Below are 13,507 nucleotides of genomic sequence, written 5' to 3'. Positions count from 1 at the left end.
CAATTTTCTGAGGAACCGCCAGACTGATTTCCAGAGTGGTTGTACAAGCTTGCAATCCCACCAACAATGGAGGAGTGTTCCTCTTTCTCCACATCACCTGTGTCCACTTTAACAAAGCATTCTTTTATGTGTTTGCCTCAGCAAAAACAAAAACCAAACCAAAACAAAAACCCACATCTAACCAACACACCTCCCCCAACAAGGCCACACCTTCTAATCTTTCCCAAACTGTTCCACTAACTGGGAACCAAACATTCAAATATATGAGCCTATGTGGGCCTTTTTCCTTCAAACCACTGCTTCCCAGATTGCAATGCTGCACTGCCACACTGGATTGCGTTTAGTTCTTGTAACAAGTTCTACCCATGAGCTGCTCTTAACAAGAGCCCTCTTCTCAGGGCTGGTGTGAGAAGTAAATTAAGAGAGTAAATGTAGTGGTAATTCGCTATGAGGCTGGTCGTAGAGGTTGTAAAGGCAGCTCACAGTGAAACTGTGCTAAAAGACATGCTTTGCTTGACTAGCATGCTGCTGCTGGTGGTGGTGGTAGTGATGGTGTTTTTGTGGTTGTTGTTTGGAGTCTTTTGGGGGTGGGGATAGTTTATTTTAAGACAAGATCTCACTCTGTAACCTACACTGGCCTGGAACACTATGTAGTCCAGGCTAGCCTCAAACTTGTGGCAATCTTTCTACCTACCTTCTCAAAGGCTATGATTACAAGCACAAGGCACCATTTCCAGTTTACAAGCTGACTTTTTTTTTAGTACCACATTGATTGTTGATGTGTACAAGCCTTTAAAATCCGGATTTCCCACTTAAAAAAAAAAACACTCATCCCACTTTCTAGCTCACCCCAGTCCCCTATACTCTATGTTGTCACACACTGCATGTCCCACCAATCCAGCCTCTGTGGGTCTCCCATCTACAACAATGGTCATGCCCAAGTCATTCACAACAATCCCATCTTTTCATTGATGTAATGGCATCTTTTAGAAAACATAATGAAGTCTCCCAGTGACTCAGCTGGGAGGAATAAAAATGAGAAGCCTCATTAGAAGCTCGTAGATACAGAGCAAGAGAGATGCTCGGAGGGTAAGGCACTTGCAGGCAAGTATGAGGACTGGGAAGTTGTGTCCCACCTGTGATCACAGTCCTCAGGAAGTGGAGACAGGAGAGCCCTTGAGCAAACTGGCTAGTTGGGCTAGGTCTGGATCAAATAAGAGAGCCTGATTCAATCTGTACAATGGAGAACAGTTGGAAAAAGATACTCACCATGAACCACAGGTCTCCATGCAAGCACACACACGCTTGTGCGCGCGCGCACACACACACACACACACACACACACACTGGCACACACACCACACACATATCAAAAAAGAAAAAGAAAAGAATGTGACCGTCAACTCATGGATAGGAAAGGTATCAAGTGTGGTCCACAGTTTTAGAAGCTTTTAGGACTTTGCTGAGAACTTCATAGCAATGGTGGATGTGATATGGTGGGTGGCATGTGACCAACAAGCAAAAGAGGAAATGACCAGGGTCCACAATTCCCTTCTAGCACATTGCTCCAATGACCTTTCTCCACCATTTCTACCATCTCCCAGTGCTGCCACTCTAGAGACCAAACATGGCCTCTTGGCGTGCAGGAGGTGGTAGGGACAGACTACCAGGTTGGCAGAAAGTTATCTAGGAAATTGCACAAAACAGGAGCATAGGCCTGGATGAAGCCCAGGCCAGGCTATGGAAAATCCCCACCCTTGGGAAATTCTGAAACTCCTGAGTGAAACCTGATTGTTTCCAACAGGTAAAGAACATCATATAGGTGGGACAGGTGCCAGTGTAGCATCCAATTTTCAATAGAAACTTTAGAAACCAGAAGACAAACTTCTGTTTTAGTTAGGGGTTTACTGCTGTGAACAAACACCATGACCAAGGCAACTTTTATAGGAACAACATTTAATTGGGGTTGGCTTACAGGTTCAAAGGTTCAGTCCATTATCATCAAGGTGGAAAGCATGGCAGCATCCAGGCAGACATGGTGCTGGAGGAGGTAAGAGTTCTACATCTTCATCTGAAGGCTGCTAGAAGACTGGCTTCCAGGCAGCTAGGATGAGGGTCTTAAAGTCCACACCCACAGTGACACAGTTCCTCTAACAAGGCCACACCTCTTAATAGTGTCACTCCCTGGGCCAAGCATATTCGAACCACCACACTTTCCCACATCATAAGTGAAAGGCAATTTAAACTCAGTCAGATCCCTCTTCCCTGTCCTCTGGCCCCTCTCCTGGCCACACCCCCATCAGGTAGGAGTCATCAAGGTGCTTCTCAACCATGCATATTCTCACAGATGCACCACTGGAAGCTCCTGGGGTTCCAACAGAGTAAGGAGTAAACTAAAGAGAAGGATGTCAGTGGATCCTGGAAAGAGAACAGTAGCCAGGACAGAAAGAGAAGATCCAGGCAGCCCTTCTGGGCACCAGAGACAGGGGACATGACAGGTGACAGTTGTAGTTCTGCCGTGGGGTTTGGGTATAGGACAGTTAGAATCAAAGTAGTTCTAGAAAGCTAAAGATGGGACTAGAAAGATGGACCAGTGTTTAAAAAGCTCTTGCTATTCTTGTGCAGGATGAAAGATCCATTCCTTGCACTCAACAGTGGCTCATAGCTATCAGAACTCCAGTCCTAGGGAATCTTCTGGCCTTTTGTGGGCACTACACACACCTGATGCACATGTATTCATATGTATATGCATACATACATACATGCAAAACACTCATACACATAAAATAAAAAATAATAATTTAAAAGGATTTGTTTTAAAGAGAAAATGTAAGGAAATTTTAAAAATAAGCAAAAGACTTTAACAGACATTTCACAAAAGATGGCCAATGAATATATAACAAGACTGGAAACCCATAGTCACCAAGGAAAGGCAAACAGAGGCCACAGCTTACAGGACACAGAGAGCCAAGAATGACAATCCTGAATGCCTACAACCCTGTGACTCCTAGAAGTCTACACTGTGGTAACACCTAGGTAACAGCTGCACTGAAAAATTCCATACTGTTCCCTACACAATTAAACACACACATCCTGTGGCCCTCCAACCCTCCAGGCTCCTCTCAGAGTAATATGCATGCACAAGAATGCTGACAGTGTTCATAAAGGCAGTAGCTTTATGAAAACCAGAACCAGCTGAAATACCTATAAATAGGGAATGGAGACGCTGGTTGTAGTATGCCTGCAACTACATGTATGAGGAGTACTACTCATCAGTGAAAAGCAACAAACAACCATAGACACAGGACACTGTGCTATTAATAAAAAGTGTTCTTTTCATGTTCACGTGTATTTTAATATTGGACAGAATAGACTACATTATAACTGTGTTTCTAAGCACAATCGATGTGATGCTCTAAATGCCATAAGAATGATGTTATTCGAATGTTATTTAATTTAATTGGCTACATGGTATGTCATCACTTCGACGCATTTTGACATGCACATTTCACTTAAAACTGTACAATGTGTTATAGCTGGAAGAAAAGTGTTTTAACATAGATGTTACACAAAAGACAGTTAATCGTGAATGCTAGAATGTTCCTCTGTGTGCTAGTAACAAAAAGATTGTTTCTTTTAGTGTTCATGTGTATTCTTTTATTGACAATTTTAGACTACATTATAACTATGTTTTTAAGAAGAAAACAAGAGTGTCCTGCTCAATAGTTGTGATGGTCTAAATGTGGTAAGAACAATCTTATTTGAATGATATTTCCTTTAGTCGGTTACATTGTATTTTATTTATTTTTATGTGCTACTGGTTAGGGTTTAGGGTTAGCAGTTAGGGTTAAGGTTAGGGTTGGGGTTACGGTTAGTGGGTTAGAGTTAGGCTTAGAGGGTTATCATTAGAGGATTATGGTTATGGTTAGGTGTTAGGGTTTAGGGGATTATGGTTAGGTGTTCGGGTTTAGGGGATTATGGTTAGGGTTTGGGGGTTAGAGTCAGGGTTTGAGGGTTAGGGTTAGGGTTGGGGGTTAGGTTTAGGTTTAGGGGGTTTGGGCTAGGTTTCAGTGTTATGAGTTAGGGATACGAGGTTAGGGTTTGGGGTTAGGGTTAGGAGGTTAGGGTTAAGAGTTTAGGGGTTTAGGATTAGGGATGGTTTAGAGTGTTAGGGTTAGGGATTAGTGGTTAGGTTAGGGTTTAGGGTTAGAAGTTAAGGTTAGGGTTAGGAATTAGGGTTAGTGTTACTGTTAGGGGGTTAAGGTTACGGTTTGTGTTAGTGGGTTCGGGTTTGGGTTAAAGGGTTAGGGTTAGAGGGTGAGGGTTAGGGATTAGGGTTTAGTGTTAGGTTAGGGTTAGTGTTAGGGGTTAGAGTTAGCAGTTAGGGTTAGGGTTATGGGTTAGGTTTAGAATTAAGTTTAGGGTTAGGGTTTCAGAGTTAGTGTTTCAGGGATGGGGTAAGGTTAAGTTAGGGTTAGGGTTAGGGGTTAGTGTTAGGGGGTTATGTATAAGGTTAGGATGTTAGGGTTAGTGGTTAGGATTAGGGTTAGGGACTTAGGGTTAGAGGGATTAGGGTGAGGGTGTGGGTGATTGTGATGGTGAGGGTTCAGGGTTATGGTTCAGGGCTAGTGTTCCATTTCAGGGTTAAGGGTTAGTGTTATGGTTGTTAGGGTTAAGATTAGAGGGGTTAGGAATAGGATGAGGGTAAGGGTGACTGTGAATGTGAAGGTTCAGGGTTAGGCTTCAGGGTTAGGGTTAGGGGCTAGTGTTAGGGTTTAAGGTTAAGTTTATGGAGTTGGGGTTATAGGTTAGGATTAGAGGGTTAGCATTATGGTAAGTGTGTTATGGGACTAGAGTTAGGGTTAGGTGTTAAAGGTGAGAGGTTAGGGATTAGGGGTAGGGGGTTAGGGGTTAGGGTTTAGTTGTTAGGGTTAGGGATACTGTTAGGGTTGTTAGGGTTAAGTTTAGAGTGTCTAGGTTTAGGGTGAGGGTGAATGTTAAGGTGAAGGTTCAGGGTTAAGGTTCAAGATTATGGTTCGGTTTCAGGGTTAAGGTTAAGGTTTAAATTTAGGAGTTAGGGTTAGGGTTTGAGTTAGGTTTAGGGATTAGGGGTAAAAGGTTACAGTCAGGGTTAGGGTTAGGGATTATGTTTAGGGTTATGGAGTTAAGGGTTAGGGTTTTAGGGTTAGGGGTTATGGTTCAGGGTTCAAGGTTGGGTTCTGGTTTGGGTTCAGTTTCGGTGGTTCTGGGGTTAGGGATTTTAGGGGGCTTTGTGTTATTGGGTTTGGTTGGGGGCTAAGGTTAGGGGGTTAGGTTTAGGGGTTAGGGTTAGGGTGTAAGGATTTGGGTTAAGGTTTGTGAGATAGTGTTAGAGGCTTAGGGGTTAAGATAGGTTTAGGGGATAGGGTTTAGGGCTAGCAGTTGAGGTTGTGGTTAGGGTTAGAATTAGAGTTTGGGTTAGGGTTATATTTAGGGGGTTAGTGATTAGTGCTAGGAGTTAGGTATAGCGCTAGGTATTAGAGTTAGGGTTAGTGTTAGGAGTTAAGAGTTAGTGGGTTAGGGTTTCAGTGCTAGGGTTAGGGTTGTGGTTCGGGTTAAGGTTAGGGTGTTAGGGTTAGGGGATAGGGTGTTAGGGTTAGGGGTTAGGATTAGGATTAGGGAGTTAGGGGGTTAGGGTTAAGTTTAGGGTTTGGGCATTAGGCTTAGAAGTTTAGGGTTTGGGTTTATTGGGTAGGCTAGGGTTATGAGATAGGGTTTAGGATTAGCGTTTGGGATTATGGTTAGGGTTGGTGTTAGGGTTAGGATTAGGGGTTAGTTGTTAGTGTTATGGTTTTAGGTTAGTGTTAGGGCTAGTTGGTTGGGGTTAGGCCCAAAGCATTAGTATTAGAGGATTAGGTTAAGGTTTAGGGTTAGGTTAGGGCTATGGTTGGGGGTAGGGTTAGGGGTTAGGGTTAGTGTTAGGGTTAGGGTTAAGGGGTTAGGGTTAGACTTAGGTGTTAGGGGTTGTGGTTTCAGGGGTTAAGGTTAGGGTTTGAGGTTAGGTTTCAGTTTTAGGATTAGGGTTAGAGTGTTAGGGGTAAGAGTTTAGGGGGTTACGATTAGGGTTTGGGGATTAGGGTTAGAGTGTTAGGTTTAGGGGTTAGTGGTTAGTTCAGGGTTAGGGGTTAGGGTTATTGGTTAGTGCTATGGTTAGGGTTAGGGTTAGAGTTATGGTTAGTGGTTAGGGTTAGAAGTTAAGATTATAGTTAGGAATTAGTGTTAGGGTTAGTGTTAGGGTTAGGGGTTTAGGGTTAGTGGTTAGGGCTTAGTGTTAGGTTAGTGTTAGTGTTATGGGTTATGGATATGGTTAGGGTTTAGGTTTAGTAGTAAGTTTAGTTTTAGGGTTTTAGAGTTAGTGTTTAGGGATAGGGGTAGTGTTAGAGTTGGGGGTTAGTGTTAGGGGTTTAGGTGTAAGTTTAGGGTGTTAGGGTTAGGGTGTTTGGATTAGGCTTAGAGGTTTAGGGTTAGGGTTAGGGTTAGGTTAGGGTTACGGTGGGGGTTAGGTTTAGGGGGTTAAGTTTAGGGGGTTAGGGTTATGCTTAAGGGGTTAAGGTTAGGTGTTAGGGTTTAGGGGTTAAGGTTAGGGTTAGGGTTTCAGAGATAGGGTTAGGGGTTAGGATTAGGGTTAGTGTGTTAGGTTTAAGGGTTTAGGGTGTTAGGATTAGGGTTTGGGTGTTAGGGCTAGAATGTTATGTTTAGGAGTTAGGGTTTAGTTCAGGGTTAAGGGTTAGGGTTTAGGGTTAGTGGTTAGTGTTATGATTAGGGTTGGGTTAAGGTTTGGTTAGTGGTTAGTGTTAGAAATTAAGGTTAGGGTTAGGAATTAGGGTGAGGGTTAGGGTTAGTGTTAGGGTGTTAGGGTTAGTGGGTTTGGTTTCAGTTAGCGGGTTAGGGTTAGAGGTTAGGGTTTAGTGTTAGGTTAGTGTTAGGGGCTAGGGGTTAGAGTTAGGGTTACAGTTATTTGTTAGCTTTTGGATTAAGTTTAGGGTTAGGGTTTCAGTGTTAGTGTTTCAGGGATAGGGGTAAGCTTAGATTAGGGTTGGGGGTTAGTGTTAGGGCGTTATGTATAAGGTTAGGGTGTTAGGGTTAGTGGTTAGCAGGTTAGGGTTAAGGTTTGGGTTTTTATAGTTAGGGTTAAAGGGATTAGGGTGAGGATGTGGGTGAGTGTAATGATGAGGGTTCAGGGTTATTGTTCAGGGCTAGTGTTCCATTTCAGGGTTAAAGATAAGGGTTAGTGTTATGGTTGTTAGGGTTAGGATTAGAGGGGTTAGGGATAAGGTGAGGGTTACAGTAAATGTGAATGTGAAGGTTCAGGGTTAGGGTTCGGTATCAGGGTTAGGTTTAGGGTTAGGGGCTAGTGTTAGGGTTTAAGGTTAAGTTTATGGCATTAGGGTTATGGGTTAGGGTTAGGGTTTGTGTGTTATAGGACTAGAGTTAGGGTTAGGTGTTAGAGGTGAGAGTTTAGGGATTAGGGTTAGGTATACGGGGTTAGGGGTTAGGGTTTAGTTGTTAGGGTTAGTGTTAGGGTTGTTAGGGTTAAGTTTAGAGGGGTTAGGGTCAGGGTGAGGGTGAATGTGAAGATGAAGGTTCAGGGTTATGTTTTGGTTTCAGGGTTAAGGTTAAGGGTTAGATTTAGGAGTTAGGGTTAGGGGCTTGGTTAGGTTTAGGGATTAGTGGTTAGGATTTAGGGGTTTAGAGTTATGGTTATGGGTAAGGGGTTACAGTCAGGGCTAGGGTTAAGGGTTAGGTTTAGGGTTATAGTAAGGGTTGGGGAGTTTAGTGTTAGGGTTCTAGGGTTAAGATTTTATGGTTAGGGTTAAGGGTTAGGGTTCAGGGTTTAGGGCTGGGTTCTAGTTTGGGTTCAGTTTCGGTGGTTCTGGGGTTAGGGGTTTTACAGGGCTAGATGTTATGGTTTTTGGTTATGGGGTTAAGGTTAGGGGGTTAGGTTTAGGGGTTAGTGTTAGGGGGTTAGGGTAAGTGTTTGGGTTAGGGTTTGTGGGATAGTGTTAAAGGGTTAGGGTTAGGAGTTAGAGGTTAGGTTAGGGTTAGGGGATAGGGTTTAGTGTTAGCGGTTAAAGTTAGGATTAGGATTGGAGTTTGGGTTACGGTTAGGTTTAGGGGTTTGTGATTAGCGTTAGGAGGTATGGCTAGGGCTAGGGATTAGGGTTAGGATTAGTGTTAGGAGTTAGGGTTAGTGGGTTAGGGTTTCAGTGTTAGGATTTCAGTGTTAGGGTTTCAGGGTTAGCGTTAGGTTAGGGTTAGGGGATAGGGTGTTAGGGTTAGGGGATAGGGTGTTAGAGTTAGGGGTTTAGGGTTAGGATTAGGGGATTAGGGTTAAGGTTAGGGTTTGGGAGTTAGGCTTAGAGGTTTAGGGTTAGGGGTTATTGGTTCCATTAGGGTTAGGGGATAGGGTTTAGGCTTAGCAGTTAAGGTTATGCTTATGGTTGGGGTTAGGGTTAGTATTAGAGTTTGGTTAGGGTTAGGGGTTAAGGGTTAGTGGTTAGGGTCATGGTTTTAGGGTTAGTGTTAGGGTTAGAGGGTTAGGATTAGAGGTTTAGGTTTAGGGTTATGGGTTAGGTTTAGGATTAGGATTAAGTTTATGTTTAGGGTTTCAGTGTTAGTGTTTCAGGGATGGGGCAAGGTTGGAGGTTAGTGTTAGGAGGTTATGTGTAATGGTAGGGTGTTAGGGTTAGTGGTTAGGCTTAGGGTAGGGTGTTAGCATTAGGGGGTTAGGGTTTGCAGGTTAGGGTTAGGTTTTGGGTTGTTAGGGTTAGAGGGGTTAGGGTGAGGGTGTGGGTGAATGTAATGGTGACAGTTTCAGGGTTAGTGTTCAGGGCTAGTGTTCCGTTTTAGGGTTAAGGATAAGGGTTAGTGTTATGGTGGTTAGGGTTAGGATTAGAGGGGTTAGGGATAGAGTGAGGGTGAGGGTGAATCTGAATGTGAAGGTTCAGGGTTAGGGTTCGGTTTCAGGGTTAGAGTTAGGGGCTAGTGTTAGAGTTTAAGGTTAAGTTTATGGCATTAGGGTTATGGGTTAGGATTTTAAGGTTAGGGTTAGTGTGTTAGGGGACTAGAGTTAGGGTTAGGTGTTAGAGGTGAGAGTTTAGGGATTAGGGTTAGGTGTAGGGGGTTAGGGGTTAGTCTTTAGTTGTTAGCATTAGGCTTAGTGTTAGGGTTGTTAGGGCTAAGTTTAGAGGGGTTAGGGTGAGGGTGAATGTGAAGGTTCAGGTTTAGGTTTGGTTTCAGGGTTAAGGTTAAGAGTTAGATTTAGAAGTTAGGGTTAGGGTTTGGGTAGATTTTTTTAGGGGTTAGGGATTAGGGGTTAGGGATTAGGGTTACAGGTAAGGGGTTACATTCAGGGTTAGGTTTGGGATTAGGTTTAGGGTTATGGTAAGTGTTAGGGAGTTTAGGATTAGGCTTTTATGGTTAGTGTTAGGGTTCAGGGTTCAGTGTTGGGTTCTGGCTCAGGTTCAGTTTTGGTGGTTCTGGGGTTAGAAGTTTTAGGGGGTTAAGTGTTATGAGTTTTGGTTAGGGAGTTAAGGTTAGGGGGTTAGGTTTAAGGGTTAGTGTTAGGGTGTTGGTGTTAAGGGGTTAGGGTTTGGGTTAGGGTTTGTAGCATAGTGTTAGAGGTTAGGGTCAGGAGTTAGGTGTTAAGTTAGGGTTAGGGGATAGGGTTTAGGGTTAGCGGTTAAGGTTATGGTTAGGTTTGGGGTTAGGGTTAAGTTTATGGGTTAGTGATTAGCATTAGGAGTTAGGGATAGGGCTAGGGATTAAGGTTAGGATTGGTGTTAGGTGTTAGGGTTAGTGGGTTAGGGTTTCAGTGTTAGGTTTCAGGATTAGGGTTAGGGTTGGGGGTTAGGATTAGGGTGTTAGGGATAAGGTTAGGGTGTTAGGGTTAGGGAGTTATGGTTAGTGGTTAGTATTAGGATTGGGGGGTTAGGGGGCTAGAGGGTTAGGGTTAAGTTTAGGGTTTGGGGGTTAGGCTTAGAGGTTTAGGGTTATTGGTTAGGTTAGAGTTAGGAGAAGGTTTAGGGTTAGCAGTTAGGGTTATGGTTAAGGTTGGGATTATGTTTAGGATTAGAGTTTGGTTTAGGATTAGCATTTAGTGTTTAGGGTTATGGTTTTAATGTTAGTGTTAGGTTAAGGGGTTAGGGTTAGGCTTAGAAGGTTATGATTAGAGGGTCAGGGTTACAGTTAGGGGTTACGTTTATGGTTTGATTAGGGTTACATTTGGGGTAGGGTTAGGTGGTTAGAGTTAGGGTTAGGGAGTTAAGGGGCTAGAGGGTTAGGGTTAGTTGTTAGGGGTTGAATTTAGGGTTTAAGGCTAGGGATAGGATTTCGGGTTTCGGGTTCGGGTTAGGGTTTTAGTGTTAAGAGTTTAGGAGGTTAGGATTAGGGTTTGAATGTTAGATGTAGGTATTAGTGGTTAGTTCAGGGTTAGGGTTTAGGGTTAGTGTTTAGTGCTATGGTTAGGGTTGGGGTTAGGGATAGGGTTAGGGTTATAGGGGTTAGTGGTTAGGGTTAGAAATTAAGGTTAGGGTTAGGAATTTGGGTTAGTGTTAGTGTTAGGGTGTTAGGGTTAGAGGGTTAGCGCTAATGGGTTAGGGTTTAATGTTAGGTTAGGGTTAGGATTATGGGTATGGGTTAGGGATTAGGGTTAGGGTTTAGGTTTAGAAATAAGTTTAGGGTTAGTAGTTCACTGTTAGTGTTTTAGGAATAGGGGTAGTGTTAGGGTTGAGGATTAGGGTTAGAGTTAGGATTAGAGCATTAGGGTTTAGGTTAGGTGTTAGGGTTAGGTTAGGGTTACAGTTGGGGGTAGGGTTAGGGTGTTGGCGTTAGGGAGTTACGGTTAGGGTTCTTGGGTTAGGGTTAGGTGTTAAGGGGTGGGTTTAGGGGTTAAGGTTAGGGTTTTAGGGTTGGGGGTAAGGGTTAGGATTAGGGTTAGGGTTTTAGGGTTAAGAGTTTAAGGGTTTAGGATTAGGGTTTGGTGGTTAGGGTTAGAGTGTTAGGTTTAGGGGTTGGAGATAGTTCAGGATTAGGGTTTAGGATTAGTGGTTAGTGCTATGATTAGGTTTGGGGGTTAAGGTTAGGAGTTAGTGGTTAGTGTTAGAAGTTAAGTTTAAGGGTTGGGGATAGTTCAGGATTAGGGGTTAAGGTTTAGGATAAGTGGTTAGTGCTATGGTTAGGTTTGGGGTTAAGTTTAGGGTTAGGAATTAGGGTTAGTGTTAGGGTGTTAAAGTTAGGGGATCAGGGTTAGTTGGTTAGGGTTTAGTGTTAGGTTAGGGTTAGGGGTTAGCGGCTAGGGTTATCAGTTAGAGTTATGCTTAGGGGTTAGGTTTAGGAGTAAGTTTAGTGTTAGGGTTTCAGACTTAGTGTTTTAGGGATGGGGTAGTGTTAGGTTTGGTGGTTAGTTTTAGGGGTTTAGGTATAAGGTTAGGGTGTTAGCGTTAGGGTTATGGTGTTAGGGTTGGGAGTTAGGATTAAGATTAGGGGTTAGGGTTAGGGTTGCTAGGGTTAGGGTTAGTGGGGTTAGGGTGAGTTTGTGGGTGACTGTGATGTTGAGGGCTCAGGATTAGTGTTCAGGGCTAGTGTTCCATTTCAGCGTAATGGGTTATGGGTTAGGGATAGGATTTTTAGGGGTAGCATTAAAGGGGCTAGTGTTAGGGTGATGTGAGGGTGAATGTGAAGATGAAGGTTCAGGGTTAGGATTCAGGGTTAGTGTTTGATTTCAGGTTTAGGGATTCAGGGTTAGGGTTAAGCTTAAGTTATGGTTAGGCTTGGGGTTTAGTGTTAGGTTGTTTATGATAAGTTTAGGGTTAGGGTTAGGTGGCTAAGGTTAGGGATAGATTGTTAGGGTTAGAGGTTAGGGGTTAGTGTTAGGATTTAGGGGTTATGGTTATGATTAGGGTTAGGGTTTAGGGGTTAGTGTTATTGTTAGGGTTAGGGGTTAGTGCTATTGTTAGGGTTAAGGTTAGGGTTTAGGGGTTAGTGTTCTTGTTAGGGTTAGGGTTCAGGGGTTAGTATTATTGTTAGTGTTAGGGTTGTTAGATCTTAGAGTCACAGTGAGGTTGAATTGAGGGTTAGGGTTTAAAGTTAGGGTTCAGGGTTAGGGTTCAGGGTTAGTGTTCAGTTCTGGGGTTAGAGTTAAATTTAGGGGTAAGTTTGTTAGAGTTAGGGTTAGAGGGGTTAGGATTAGGGTGAAGGTGAAGGTGAAGGTTCAGGGTTAGGATTCAGGGTTAGGTTCAGTTTCAGGTTTAGGGTTAGTGTTTGGGTTAGGTTTAGGAGTTAGGGGATAGGGGTTAGCTTTTAGGGTTAGGGGTTACAGTTAGGGGTTAGTGTTAGGGTTTGCTTTAGGGTAGGGGTTAGGGGATACGGGTTAGGGTTAGAGGGTAGGGTTATTGATTAGGGTTAGGGTTAGGGTTAGGGTTAGTGTTAGGGTGGTTAGGGTTAGGATTTTAGCATTAGGGATTTATGTTTAGGGTTAGGGGTTAGAGTTTATGTTTCCTGGTTCGGGTTCAAGTTCTGGGGATCTGCTGTTATGAGTTTTAGGAAGTTAACTATAAGGGTTATGGGTTATGTAGAAGGTAGGGATACAAAGCTAGTTTTAGGGGTTTTATTGTTGGGGGTTAGGGCTAGAGGGACAGTGTTAGCGTTTGGGTTAGGGTTGGTAGGGTTATGGTTAGTGGGGTTAGGGTGAGGATGAATGTCAGGCTGAGGGTTCAGGGTTAGAGTTGCATTTCAGTGTTATGGTTATGCGTTAGTGTTAGGGGTTAGGTTTGTGTGTAGGGTGTTAAGTTTAGGGTATTAAGTTTAGGGGGTTAGGGTTAGGGTTAATCTGTTAGGTTTAGGGGTATAGAGTTAATGTTAGGGTGTTAGGGTTAGGGTTAGTGATTACAGTTAGGGCTAGAGGGTCAGGGTTAGGGGTTAGGGGTGAGGTGTTAAGGGTTAGGGTTAGGTTTGGGGGGTAAGGGGTTCAGGGTTCGGGTTTAGGGTTAGGGTTAGAGTTAGGGTTAGTGTTAGGGTTGTTAGGGTTAGGGTTAGTGTTGTTAGGGTTAGGGGTTTAGGATTAGGTTTAGGGTTAGGGTTACAGTTGGGAGTAGGGTTAGGGTGTTAAGGATGGGGGTTATGGTTATGGTTAGGGGGTTAGGGTTAGTTTTAAGGGGTTAAGATTAGGGGGTTAGGGTTAGGAGTTTAGTGGTTAGGATTAGAGTTTGGGGAATAGAGTTAGATTGTTAGGTTTAGGGGTTAGGATTTAGTTCAGGGTTAGGGGTTAGGGTTAAGGGTTAGTTGTTAGTGCTGTGGTTAGGGTTGCAATTAGTGTTATGGGTTAGTGCTTAGTGTTAGAAGGTAAGGTTGGTGATAGGAATTAGGATTAGGGTTAGTGTTAAGGTGTTAGGGTTAGGGTGTTAGGGTTAGTGGGTTAGGGTTTAGTGTTAGGTTGGGGTTAGAGTTAGGGGTTATGGGTTAGGGTTAG

Source organism: Mus caroli, chromosome 11 (genome assembly GCF_900094665.2).
Source record: "Mus caroli chromosome 11, CAROLI_EIJ_v1.1, whole genome shotgun sequence".
Lineage (NCBI taxonomy): Eukaryota > Metazoa > Chordata > Mammalia > Rodentia > Muridae > Mus > Mus caroli.
The sequence above is the reverse complement of the archived record's forward strand: the minus strand, read 5'-3'. Positions refer to the sequence as shown.